The sequence below is a fragment of the Scyliorhinus torazame genome, chromosome 6 (genome assembly GCF_047496885.1).
Source record: "Scyliorhinus torazame isolate Kashiwa2021f chromosome 6, sScyTor2.1, whole genome shotgun sequence".
NCBI lineage: Eukaryota > Metazoa > Chordata > Chondrichthyes > Carcharhiniformes > Scyliorhinidae > Scyliorhinus > Scyliorhinus torazame.
In genome coordinates, this window is record NC_092712.1 from 281,037,902 (window position 1) to 281,050,952 (window position 13,051).

At 48.4% G+C, this 13,051-nt stretch overlaps 1 protein-coding gene across 3 annotated transcripts in view; it reads left to right on the forward strand.

Annotated features, from left to right (window-relative positions):
- Window positions 1–13,051, forward strand: part of LOC140425463 (acidic amino acid decarboxylase GADL1-like) — a 148,065-nt gene that overhangs the window by 8,972 nt on the left and 126,042 nt on the right. The gene's annotated exons all lie outside the window — the stretch shown is intronic.

A 13,051-nucleotide genomic window follows, 5' to 3' on the forward strand; every position in this document is an offset into this window, starting at 1 on the left:
TGGTTGATGGCATCCTCCTCAAGCTGGACCGCATTGTCATTCCACTCAGTCTCCAGAGCTTGGTGCTCCGCCAAATCCATGAGGGACATCTGGGTGTCGAGAAGTGCAGGCGCAGAGCCAGGCAAGCTGTCTACTGGCTTGGGATTAGTCAGGACATCTCAAATATGGTCCTCAACTGTCCGACCTGTCAACGCTTCCAGCCAGCACAGAGCAAGGAGACGCTTCAGCAGCACAAAATCGTGACCTCCCCGTGGTCCAAGGTGGGCATCGACCTCTTCCATGCCAATGGTTGTGATTATATGTTAATCATTGATTATTTTTCTAACTACCCAGAAGTTGTGAAGTTCTCGGACCTCACATCCAAGACCGTCATCAAGGCCTGTAAGGAGATGTTCTCCAGACATGGTATTCCCCTCACTGTCATGAGTGACAACGGTCCTTGCTTCAGCAGCCAAGAGTGGTCAAGATTTGCTCAGGTATATCAGTTTCATCACGTCACTTCCAGCCCGCATTATCTGCAGTCCAATGGGAAGATTGAGACAGGAGTGCACATAGTGAAGCAGCTCATCTGCAAGGCTGCGGATTCTGCTTCTGACGTCAACCTAGTGCTGCTTGCGTATAGGGCAACCCCTTTGTCTACCGGCATGTCACCGGTTCAACTTCTGATGAACAGGGACCTGCGGATGATTCTTCCAGCCAGACACCTGCCTGACCTGGATCACCTCCCGGTTCTGCAGAAGGTGCAGAAGCTCAGGGACCGGCAAAAGCAGAGCTATGATGCTCATGCCACTGATTTGCCTGTGCTACTCCCGGTGGATGCTGTTCAGATCAAGCTACCTGATGGAGACTGGTCAGCTCCAGCTGTTGTTGTTCGAAATGCTGCTCCCCGATCGTATGTTGTGCATATGGCTGATGGCTCTGTTGTGCGGCGCAACGGACGGGCACTGCGCACAGTTGCCCGCCCGCAACCACACTCTCCATCGTTTCCATCTGTTATTGTGCCACCTCCTGATACCGCGAACCACGAGGCCACCATTCCGGCTTCAATCCCGCCTATCAAGGCGCCGTCGTCCCCACCACCACCTCTCCGGCGGTCGACCAGGATCAGACGCAAGCCCCAGAGTCTGGACTTACGAACACTTGTTTTGTTTGCTATGTTCTGTTTTCGCACCTTAGACACCTGTTTTCACATGTACATACGTTCCCATTTGCTACTGTATGTAAATAAGTTAGTTTTTCAGTCTACACATGTAAATACTTTCACATAGACCATAGAAAAACATTTCAAAAGGGCAGATGTCATGATATGCAGACATGCACAGAATGAGATACAAACAGGCAGCTAATGAGCACAGGGAACAGGACATGACCAATCAGCAGGCAGAACACTTGGGGGTGGTTTCCCACTATAAAAGGCACGAGGCACTCACACTCCGCCTCTTTCCACTGGTGACATCTACAGTGTGAGTCAGGGTGTACATATCATATAACTCGTACAGCACGTGGCTAAGAGCTTGTCTGGTTCAGTCAGACAGATTAATTACACTAGGTTAGCAGAGAGTCAAACTCACAGAGGATTGAGCTAACTGTGTGACAGGTTCAATAAATCATATTCAAGGTGTGGAGTATCTCTCAGGTAAAGCTGCATCCAGTTGCAGCCCGTGTTACCTTACTGTACTTAACACAACATCTCGTGACGGAGATATTTCAGGTTTTTGAAAGGGTGCTAACTTTCTTAGTGGCCGGGGGTGGAGGGCTGCTCAGGTCAGTTTCAGTTACTGTAGCAGCTCGTCTGATAACATTGGGCGGTTCCTTGTATGGTGACAGCGTAACTGCCGCTCTGCTAGCTCTTGCAACACTGATAACCAGTTCCAGGGTTTTGTTAAAGCTGAAGTAAAAGCAACAACATCAGGCCGAAGAAGCATTTTGGAGTTTGCACCGCGATATTCTGTCTGGACCATGGTTCTTTCATTCTCCTGCCCTCATTGACTGTTTGGCCTGGAAGTCAAGAGTTCTACTCGCTAAAAATGACAGGCACGAACAATTAAAGAGATAAACAACATAAAACAAAAAGAAAAAAGATCCAAATGTGCAAAAACAAAAATCACATTTTCTGGTGAATGGAGAAGAAACCAGGGCACCACAGGGTGACAAAGAAGATAGAAAGAGCTACAAAAAGGGAATATGAAAAGAAACTGGCAAGGAGTATCAAAATCAATACAAAAGTATTCTATGATTGCATTAGATAGGAGAGGGTGGTCATTAGCAATGTAGGCCCATTGCAAAATGAGAATCTTTGGATTGGATGAATGAAAAATATTGTTCTGAGTACAGATCAGGCAGATCGTTCCATACATGAAAAAACATAGGACATACGATAAATACACATTGTAAATACATAGACATCCGGTGAAGCATACGGAGTGTGCTGCTCAGTGGAGGAGATGTGTGGAGAGATCAGTTCAGTCCATAAGAGGGTCATTCAGGAGTCTGATAGCAGCGGGGAAGAAGTTATTTTTGAAAGTGTTCTCAGACTTTTGTATCTCCTGCCCGATGGAAGAGGTTGGAAGAGAGAATAACCCGGGTGGGAGGGGTCTTTGATTATGCTGCCCGCTTTCCCAAAGTGGTGGGAGGTGTAGACAGAGTCAATAGATGCGAGGCAGGTTCATATGATAGACAGCTGTGTTTGCGACTCTGTAGTTCCTTAATGTCTTGGGCCGAGTAGTTGCCATACCAGGTTGTGATGCAGCCAACTGGGATGCTTTCTATGGTGCATCTGTAAAAATTGATAAGAGTCAATGTGGACATGCCAAATTTCCCCAATTTCCTGAGAAAATATAGGCGCTGTTGTACTTTCTTATAGACAAAAGTCTATAATTAAGGGGAAGATACATGAAGAATTTTCACCTGATCTGAGAAATCCAGCATAGATTTGTAAGGTGTTGGCGATGCCTGATATACCTGATTGAATTTTTTGAGGAAGTGATGAAAGTGGTGCAAAGAGGAATACCCATGATTCTATTTTATGAACTTCCAGAAAGCATTTGATCAACTCCCTCATAAGAACCTGTTCGCTAAAGTTGAAGCTCAGGATTTTTATGGCAAATTATTAACCTTGTTAGGAAATTAACTAAGCAGAAGTAGATAGAATAAGGATAATGGGGAAGTACTCTAATTGGCTAGATGGGACAAATGGTGTCCTGTAGGAATCTGTGATGGGGAATCAAGTATTGACTGTACATATTAATGATTTCAATGATGGGATATAAAACGGGATATCCAAATTTGCCATTGGCTCAAAGATAAATGGTTTTGTAAGCAGTGTAAATGGATGTGGAAAATTGCAAGGAGATATCGATAGATTAAGTGTAAATGGGCAAAACTGTGTCAAATGGATTTCAATGTAGGTGACTAATGTCATCCACATCGGACCTAAATATGATAAAACAGGTTACTTTCTAAATGATTGTCCAAAGAGACTTGGAGGCATAGGTACATTGATCATTAAAATGTCATGAACGGGTATCGGAAATAATCAAAAAGCCTAATGAAATGTTGTCCTTTATAATAATTATAATAATCTTTATTGTCACAAGTAGGCTTACATTAACACTCCAATGAGGTTACTGTGAAAATCCCCCAGTCGCCACATTTCGGCGCCTGTTCGGGTACACAGGGAAAATTCAGAATGTCCAATTCACTTAACAGCACATCTTTCAGGACTTGTGGGAGGAATATAGAGGAATAGAATACAAGATAAAACTCATGCTTCAGCATGCAAAGCCTTGTTTAAGCCTACTGTGAGCACACCTCATCTTAGGAAGGATATATTGCCCTTTAAGGTAGCACAATGTAGATGTACCAGAACAATACCTGGATGCCAATGGTTGAGCTTCAAAGAGAGATTAAACAAACTAGCTTGTATCGCCTGAAATGTAGAGGGTTAAGGGGTGATTTGATTGAAATTTTCATGGTATTAGGGGGAACAGGTAAGATAAAGAATCTCTCATGAGTACCTAGTGCAGCATGGTGGCACAGTGGTTAGCACTGCTGCCTCACAGAGCCAGGGACCGGGTAAAATTCCGGCCTCGGGTGACTATCTGTGTGGAGTTTGCATTTTCTCTTCGTGTCTGTATGGGCTTCCTCTGGGTGCTCCAGTTTCCACTTATAGACCAAAGATGTGCAGATTAGGTGGATTGGCCATGCTAAATTGCCCCTTTGTGTCCAAAAGGTAAAGTTGGGGGATGGGTGGGGGCCTGACCCTAGTGTTCTTTCAGAGGGTCAGTGCAGATTCGATGGGCCGAAAGGACTCCTTCTGCACTGTCAAGATTCTATGATTCTATGAAAATTAGGAAATACTTCTTCTTGCAAAGGGTTATGGAAGTCTGAAACCCTCTTCCCAAACTAGCAATAGGTGCTAGATCATTTGTTAATTTTAAAACTGTGAATGATAGATTTTTGTTAATCAAGGGTATCAAACAATATGAGGCAAAGGCAGATATATGGGGCGGGATTCTCCACTCCCGCGCCGAAGTGCCCATGCCGTCGTGAACGCCGTTGAGGTTCACGACGGCGCAAAACGGCCCCTATCCCGACCGATTCAGGGCCTGATAATGGGCTAGGAGCGGGGCTGCGCCATTTACACGCGCCAGGCCTTGACGTAAAGGCGGCGCCGCTTACATGACGCGGCCGGCGCTGCATAACTGGCGTAACCCGCGCATGCGTGGTTGCCGTCCTCTCCGAGTCCGCCCCGCAAGAAGATGTCAGACGGATCTTGCGGGGCTGCGGAAGAAAGGAGGTCTTCCTTTAGAGAGGGCGGCCCGACGATCGGTGGGCACCGGTGGGCCAGACCCCAATTGAGGCCCCCCCCGGTGCAGGATCCCCCCCGCAGGCCCCCCCCCCCCCCCCCAGCGTTCCCGCCGTCAGCGACCAGGTGTGGACGGCGCCGGGGAAACCCGCCGTTTTGGCCTGGCCGCTCGGCCCATCCGGGCCTGAGAATAGCAGGGGTGCCGGAGAATCGCCATTTTGGGTGTCTCGGGCGATTCTCCGGCCTGCGCCGCGTGGAACTCGATGGGGCCGATCTCGCCGCTTGGGAGAATCGCGGGAGGGCGCCAGACCGGCATCGCGGGAAAATTCGGCGACCCAGGCGATTCTCCCAACCGGCGTGGGAGTGGAGAAACCCGCCCTCGGAGTTAGGTTGCAGATCATCCATCATCTCATTGAATGGTGGTGGAAAAGGCTTGAGGAATAAATTGCCTCCTCCTGTTCCTATGTTTACCTCTGACCTTTTCATTTTACCCCAAATTTAGAACTGTCCTCTTTTCCTTTTTATATGTCCTTGTAATCAACCTTTTTGTCTTTGTTAAATTTTCAATTTAATCCTTCCTGGAGATTTCCTCTAAATTTAGCTTGTGTGTTCCCCAATTTATATCCTTAAAGTTTATCTTTTATCTGAATTTGCTATATAAAGTAAAACCTCACTTTGTTTTATCGTGCATGTTTTCTGATGGTTGGCAGGACATCTCAACACTAAATGCATTTTCCTACTGAGCCGATTTGGGCTAAGAAAGTGTTAAAAGTCCTGTGGCGGGATGTTTTGGCCATTCCCGCCGGCGGGATCTTACGGTCTTGCCGATGACGACCCCCGCCCATCCCCCATGGCAGGTTCTCCAGAGGCAGGATGGGCGAGCCATGCAAAACGCCATTGACATTGGCAGGACCAGAAGATCCCACTGATGGCCAATGATGAACCACTTATACTGCCGGAAAACACATCACGGGAGGTGACAGAAAATCCCACCCATTGGGATACATTTATCACTCTCGATAAGTTGACACAATCATGTGTGTTGTTGTCCTCTTTTGGTGCTGGCCAATAAACATCTTGGAAGGTATTATTTATGATTAGTCTTTTTTTTTAATAAACATTTTATTGAGGTATTTTTTGGTATTATAACAACACAATAAACAATGTACATGAAACTATAAACATAGTGCAAAAGCCGTCTCCCTCCCTTACAGGTCCCACCTTTGTTAACCCCCTACTCTAAGCTAAACTAACCCCCCCCCTCCCCCTTCTGCTGACGATTAATTTTCTGCGAAGAAGTCGAGGAACGGTTGCCACCTCCGGGTGAACCCTAACAGTGACCCTCTCATGGCGAACTTGATTTTCTCCAGAGAAAGCTAGCCATGTCCGATAGCCAGGTCTCCGACTTCGGGGACTTTGAGTCCCTCCATGCTAATAGTATCCGTCTCCAGGCTACCACAGACGCAAAGGCCAGATGTCTGCCTCTTTCTCCTCCTGGATTCCCGGGTCTTCTGACACCCCGAAAATCGCTACCTCTGGACTCAGCGCCACCCTTGTTTTTAACACCGTGGCCATGACGTCCACAAACCCCTGCCAAAATCCCCTAAGCTTCGGACATGCCCAGAACATGTGGACATGGTTCGTTGGTCCTCCCGCACACTTTGCACACCTGTCTTCCACCCCAAAAAATCTACTCATCAGGGCCACTGTCATGTGATCAACCTTAAATTGTATCAGGCTGAGCCTGGCACATGTTGCAGACGTGTTGACTCTACTCAAAGCATCTGCCCGTAGGCCATCCTCTATCTCTCCTCCCAGCTCCTCCTCCCACTTGCGCTTAGCTCCTCGGTCTGCATCTCCTCCAACCCCATAAGCTCCTTATAAATGTCCGAGACGCTCCCTTCTCCTATCCACCCTCTGGAAACTACCCTGTCCTGAATTCCCCTCAGCGGTAGGAACCTGTTTACGTAGGAAGTCCTGCACCTGCAGATACCTGAATTCATTTCCCCTCGCCAACCCAAACTTCTCCTCCAGCGCCCTCATACTCGGAAAGCTCCCCTCTATAAACATATCCCCCATCCTCTCAATCCCTGCTCTCCGCCATATCCAGAACCCCCATCGATACTTCCCGGGGCAAACCGGTGATTATTACAGATTGGGGATCAGACTGATGCTCCCTCTGCTCCCACATGTCTCCTCCATTACCCCAGACTCTCAGGGCCGCCACCACCACGGGGCTAGTGGAGTACCGTGCCGATGGGAACAGCAGAGGCGCAGTTACCAACGCCCCAAAACTGGTGCCCTGGCATGAAGCCGCCTCCATACGCTCCCATGCCGACCCCTCCCCCACCACCCACTTCCTGATCATGGCTATATTCGCCGCCCAGTAATAGTTACTAAAGTTTGGCAGCGCCAGCCCGCCCTCTCCCTGACTCCGCTCAAGCATTACCTTCCTCACCCGCGGGGTCTTGCCTGCCCAAACAAAGCCAGAGATCACTTTGTTGACCCGTTTAAAAAAGGACCACGGAATAAAGATGGGGAGACATTGAAACACGAAGAGGAATCTCGGGAGGACCGTCATCTTCACCGTCTGCACCCTCCCAGCCAGTGACAATGGGAGCGCGTCCCATCTCCGAAAATCGTCCTTCATTTGGTCTACTAGCCGGGCCAGATTTAATTTATGCAACCGGTCCCATTCACGCGCCACTTGAATGGCTAGGTACCTAAAGCTTCCCCCTACTAATCTAAATGGCAGCTCCCGTCCCCTCGCCTGGATCGCAAACATCTCACTTTTCCCCATATTTAGCTTATACCCTGAAAACCAGCCAAATTCCCCTAGAATCCTCATAATTTCTTCCATCCCCTCTAATGGGTCCGTTACATACAGAAGCAGGTCGTCTGCATAGAGCGAGACTCTGTGTTCCCCCCCCCCCCCCCCCCCCCCCCCCCCCCCGACCAGCCCTTGAGGCTCTCAGAGCAATTGCCAACGGTTCTATAGCTGGCGCGAACAACAGTGGGGAGAGGGGGCATCCCTGTCTCGTCCCCCGGTGCAGTCTAAAATAGTCCGATATTATCCTATTCGTTCGTACATCAGGAGCCTGATACAGCAACCTGACCCAGTCAATAAAGTCTCGCCGAAATCCGAACCGTCCCAGTACCTCCCACAGATAATCCCATTCTACCCGATCAAAAGCCTTTTCTGCATCCATTGCGATCACTACCTCCACCTACCTACCTTCTGGGGGCACCATGATCACATTTAACAACCTTCTTACATTGGCCACCAACTGCCTACCCTTAACAAACCCCATCTGGTCCTCCCCAATAACGTCCGGAACACAATCCCCAATCCTGGAGGGCAAAACTTTGGCCAGCAGTTTGGCGTCCACATTCAGCAGGGATATCGGCCCGTAGGACCCACACAGCTCCGGGTTCTTGTGCCACTTCAGAATCAGCGAAATCGTGGCCAGTGACATCGTTGGGGGCAGCACCCCTCTTCCCCTTGCCTCATTGAACATCCTCATCAACACCGGCCCCAAAATCCCAAAGAACTTTTTATAAAACTCCACTGGGTACCCGTCCGACACGGGGCTTTACCTGCCCGAATCGCCTTCAGACCCTCCACTATCTCTTCCAACCCGATCAGGGCCCCCAGCCCTTCTATCAGCTCCCTGTCCACCTTTGGGAAATTCAGCCCCCCCAAAAAGTGCCTCATCCCCTCCGGCCCCGTAGGGGGTTCCGACCTATACAGCCTACTGTAGAAATCCCTAAATGCCTTATTCACCCCTGCTGCATCTCCAACCAGGTTCCCATCTCCATCATTTACTTTCCCTATCTCCCTAGCTGCCTCCCTCTTTCTAAGCTGCTGTGCAAGCATTCTGCTGGTCTTCTCTCCATACTCATAGATCGCCCCCCTCACCTTTCTCAGCTGCTCCACCGCCCTCCCTGTGGTTAACAAGCCAAACTCCACCTGTAGCCTCTGCCGCTCCCTTAAAAGCCCTGCTTCTGGGGTCTCCGCATACCTCCTATCGATCTGTAGTATCTCCTTAACCAGCCCCCCCCCCCCATCTGCTCCATGAACCCTTTTAGTTCCTTTGCGATTGCTGGCACCCTGCCCGTTTTTGAGCTTGACCGGTCCAAGCCAGGGTCAATAACTGTGTTAAAGTCCCCTCCCATGACCAACCTGTGCGAGTCCAGGTCCGGTATCTTCCCCAGCATCCTCTTTATAAACTCCACATCATCCCAATTTGGCGCATACACATTCACTAATACCACCTGTACCCCATCTAGCTTCCCACTGACCATAATGTACCGACCTCCCACATCCGAGACTATTCTACCCGCGTCAAACACCACCCGCTTATTGATCAGGATCGCGACCCCTCTAGTCTTTGAATCCAGTCCAGAGTGAAAGAACTGACTGACCCAGCCTTTCCTCAATCTAATCTGGTCAGCTACTCTAAGGTATGTCTCCTGCAACATTACCACATCCGCCTTCAGACCCTAAGATGCGCGAATACATGTGCCCTCTTAACCGGCCAATTTAATCCTCGAACATTCCAGGTGATCAGCCTGGTTGGGGGGCTCATTGCCACCCCCCCTTCGCCGATCAGCCATCCCCTTTTTTGGGCCCGCCTCCAGCCCATGCTCCACGCCTCCACCGGTCCGCCCCCAGGCAGCCTCCACCCCCAACATCCTTTCTGTCCCTTGGCCCAAGTCCCTCCCTCGTCAGCAGAACATTTCCCCCCCCCCCCCCCCCCCCCCCCCAGTAATAACACTCAGTAACCCAACCCCTTTGATAAACCGAACATATGCACCCCCCCCACTGCGCTTCCGTGAGCTAACCCACCCAGCTAGCTTGGTGGCCCCCATCCCTGGTGCCAGATAGTCTTCCACCCATTGTTCCCTCCCCCCCTCCCCTCCCTCCCCCGCTCATACAAATTACTCCAATATCAAACAATCCCCACACAATTGCCCGACAGAAAAACACCAAAATCTAAACAAGCACACCTCCATCCCCCAACAGTGCAAATGAAACCTTAACTCACTCAACTCTGCCACTGGTCCCAAATCAATACAGAAGGCATTACAAACAGCTTCCACAAAATGAAAAACGAGAAATTTTTTGTAAAAGAACAGAGAGACAAAAAGAAAAAAAAAAAGAACTTTGCAGCAAAGTTCAAAAGTTCTCAGTCCACCACCAGTCCTTTCCTTTTCACGAAGTCCAGCACGTCCTCAGGCGACTCGAAATAAAGGTGCTCTGCCTCGTACCTGACCCAGAGACGGGCCGGATACAACATTCCGAACTTCACCTTTTTCTTAAAAAGGATCGACCTAATCTGGTTGAAGCCTGCTCTTCTCCTGGCCACCTCCACACTCAGGTCTTGGTAGACCCGCAGGATACCATTGTCCCACTTACAGCTCCATGTCTGCTTGGCCCACTGTAGAATGCGCTCCTTATCCAAGTACCTGCGGAATCTCACCATCATTGCCCTCAGAGGGTCTCCCGTTCGCGGCTTCCTCGTGAGTGCTCTGTAAGCCCTGTCCACCGCCAAGGGTCGGGAGAATGCCCCATCCCCCAGCAGCTTCTCAAACATATCTGCGATGTATGCCCCAGCGTCCGCTCCTTCGGACCCCTCCGGGAGTCGTAACGATTCTCAAGTTCTGCCGGTGGGACCTATTTTCTAGGTCTGCCACCTTCTCCAGGAGCTTCTTCTGCTGGTCTCTCAGCATTCCCACCTCCAACTCCACCGCAGTTTGATGTTCCTCCTGCTCAGCCAGCACTTCTCCACCTTCTGGATTGCCCCATCTTGGGCATCCAATCCAAGCTCCAGCCGTTCAATCGACTCTTTTATCGGGTCCAAGCAGTCCTGTTGCTACTTAGCAAAGCCTTCCTGAATAATTTGCATCAGCTGCTCTGTTGACCGCTGGGTCGACAAACCAGAGGTCCGGTCCTCCGCCATGCTGTCGCCCGCTGCGGCTTCAGCCCAAGCCTTATCTGTCTTTCGGTTTCTACCTTTACGAGCACTTCTAGTCCTTCTCGCCATGCACCGATGTGAGAATTCAGTGCACAATTGCCTCTGTCTTCAGTTTTACAGTTCAAGTCCGGTAGAAAATCGGGGGAAAAGGTCCCAATGTCCGACCCGAGCGGGAGCCACCAAATGTGCGACTTACTCTTTCATAGCCGCCACCGGAAGTGTGATTAGCCTTTTTAATGGACATTTTTCCATTGAGAAATCCAAATTGAGCTGAGGTGAAATTAAAATGATGTATAATTCTTCAGTCGTGGTTTAATTTATTTGTACGCAATCTAGCATGCTTTTGGTTACCAGAGCCCTTTTACCTCGATGGATGTAAATTGGAAAAGCAGAGGACTAGTGGAGAGTTTTAAAAAATAAATTTAGAGAACCCAATTCATTTTTTTCCAATTCAAGGGGCAATTTAGTGTGGCCAATCCACCTACCCTGTGGGGTACCCTACATCTTTGGGTTGTGGGGGCGAAACACACGCAAACACGGGGAGAATGTGCAAATTCCATACCCAGAGTCAGAATCTAACCTAGGACCTCAGCGCCGTGAGGCAGCAATGCTAACCACTGCACCACCGTGCTGCCCTGGGACGAGTGGAGAGTTGGTAGAAGCTCGGATTGTTCTCCTTACAGAAGAAAAGGGTCGGCATGTGGCGCAGTGGTTAGCACTGGGACTGCGGCGCTGAGGACCCGGGTTTGAATCCCGGCCCTGGGTCACTGTCCGTGTGGGGTTTGCATATTCTCCCCATGCCTGCGTGGGTTTTGCCCCCACAATCCAAAGATGTGCTGGTTAGGTGGATTGGCCACGCTAAATTGCCCCTTAATTGGAAAAGAAAAATTATTGGCTACTCTAAATTTAAAAATAAATAGAAGAAAAGGTTAAGAGTAATTGAATGGAGCCCTTCAAAATTATGAATGGTTTGTTAGAGTAAATTAGGAAAAATACTGCTTCCACTGGCGGGTGGGTCCGTACCAAAAGAACACAGATTTAGTCAATTAGGAAGAAGAGGATTGTTGTTTTACATGGCAAGTTGTTATGATCTGGAATGCTTTGTCTGATAGTACGGAGGAAGCATGTTCAATGGTAACTTTCAGAAGGGATTTAGATACTTAAAATAGGGAAAAGAAGTTACAAGGCTATGTAGAAAAAGTGGAACTAATTGCATAACTGTTTCAAAGACTCAACACAAGTTTGATAGACAAAATGGCTTCCTCCTGTGCATTATGATTCTATGATTCTTGTCAGACATTATAAAGACACCACTGATGATATTGCACAATATCTTCGAACAAACGAATGTGGTACTTAGAAAAGTTAAGAGTGTTTTGTTGCCTTTCAGATGAGCAGATTGGCAGAGACATTCCAATGTGAGAGAGCAAGATAATAACATTTTGAATTTGTATGATTGTCTTCAAGAATGTTTACTTGAGATATGTTCAATGTCTTTCTCCATTTAGAGGTTTATGTCTCTGGTCTGTTTTTCAGACTTGTTTGGACAGCTGATTTCTGTTTCATTATCATAATTGACACCTTTCAAATACCCCATTTCTTTTGCATTATATTTTCTTAACCATAAGCTATTGGTGAATTTGTGAACAATGACCAATCACCGAACATTGGTTTAGTGAGTATTAATTCCAAAATCTTGCTGAAATGGGTGTGTAAATCTGGCGTTGCTTGCTTTTAAAGTACAATTAGCTGGAGTACCTAATTAATTTCGATAGCTGAATGAAAATGACAAATCAGGATCAGGAATGACCTTTCCTTCCTCTGGCTCACAACATGGGCACTTTGAAATATAGGCCACTCCATACTTAAATTGAATACAATTTTCAACATATATTTTCAGTGTAACAATTGGAAGGGCACTTCCTATCACAGCCTGGATATCGACACGCAGTGCATAGAAAGTAGGAATGCAGATTTGATCCCCTCTATCCAGTTGAGATCCTAATCCTAGCTGTCCTTAGGAAAGAGGGAAAGAGAGCAAGGTGATCTGGATGAGATCCTGACCATGCCAGCTGGAACATGCCGGCAGATGGAAACTGTTTTGCGCCTGGCCTAACTCCTGTTTCGCGGATCTCCCACAATTTTTCCAACATAGTGGGATTTGCACCAGGCGCACTGCGGACGGAGAATTCCCCCCATCATCTTTTTCTGTTTGAGGCTAAGGTATACCCTTGTCCAGATACCTAATACTGCAAATAATCAGTTA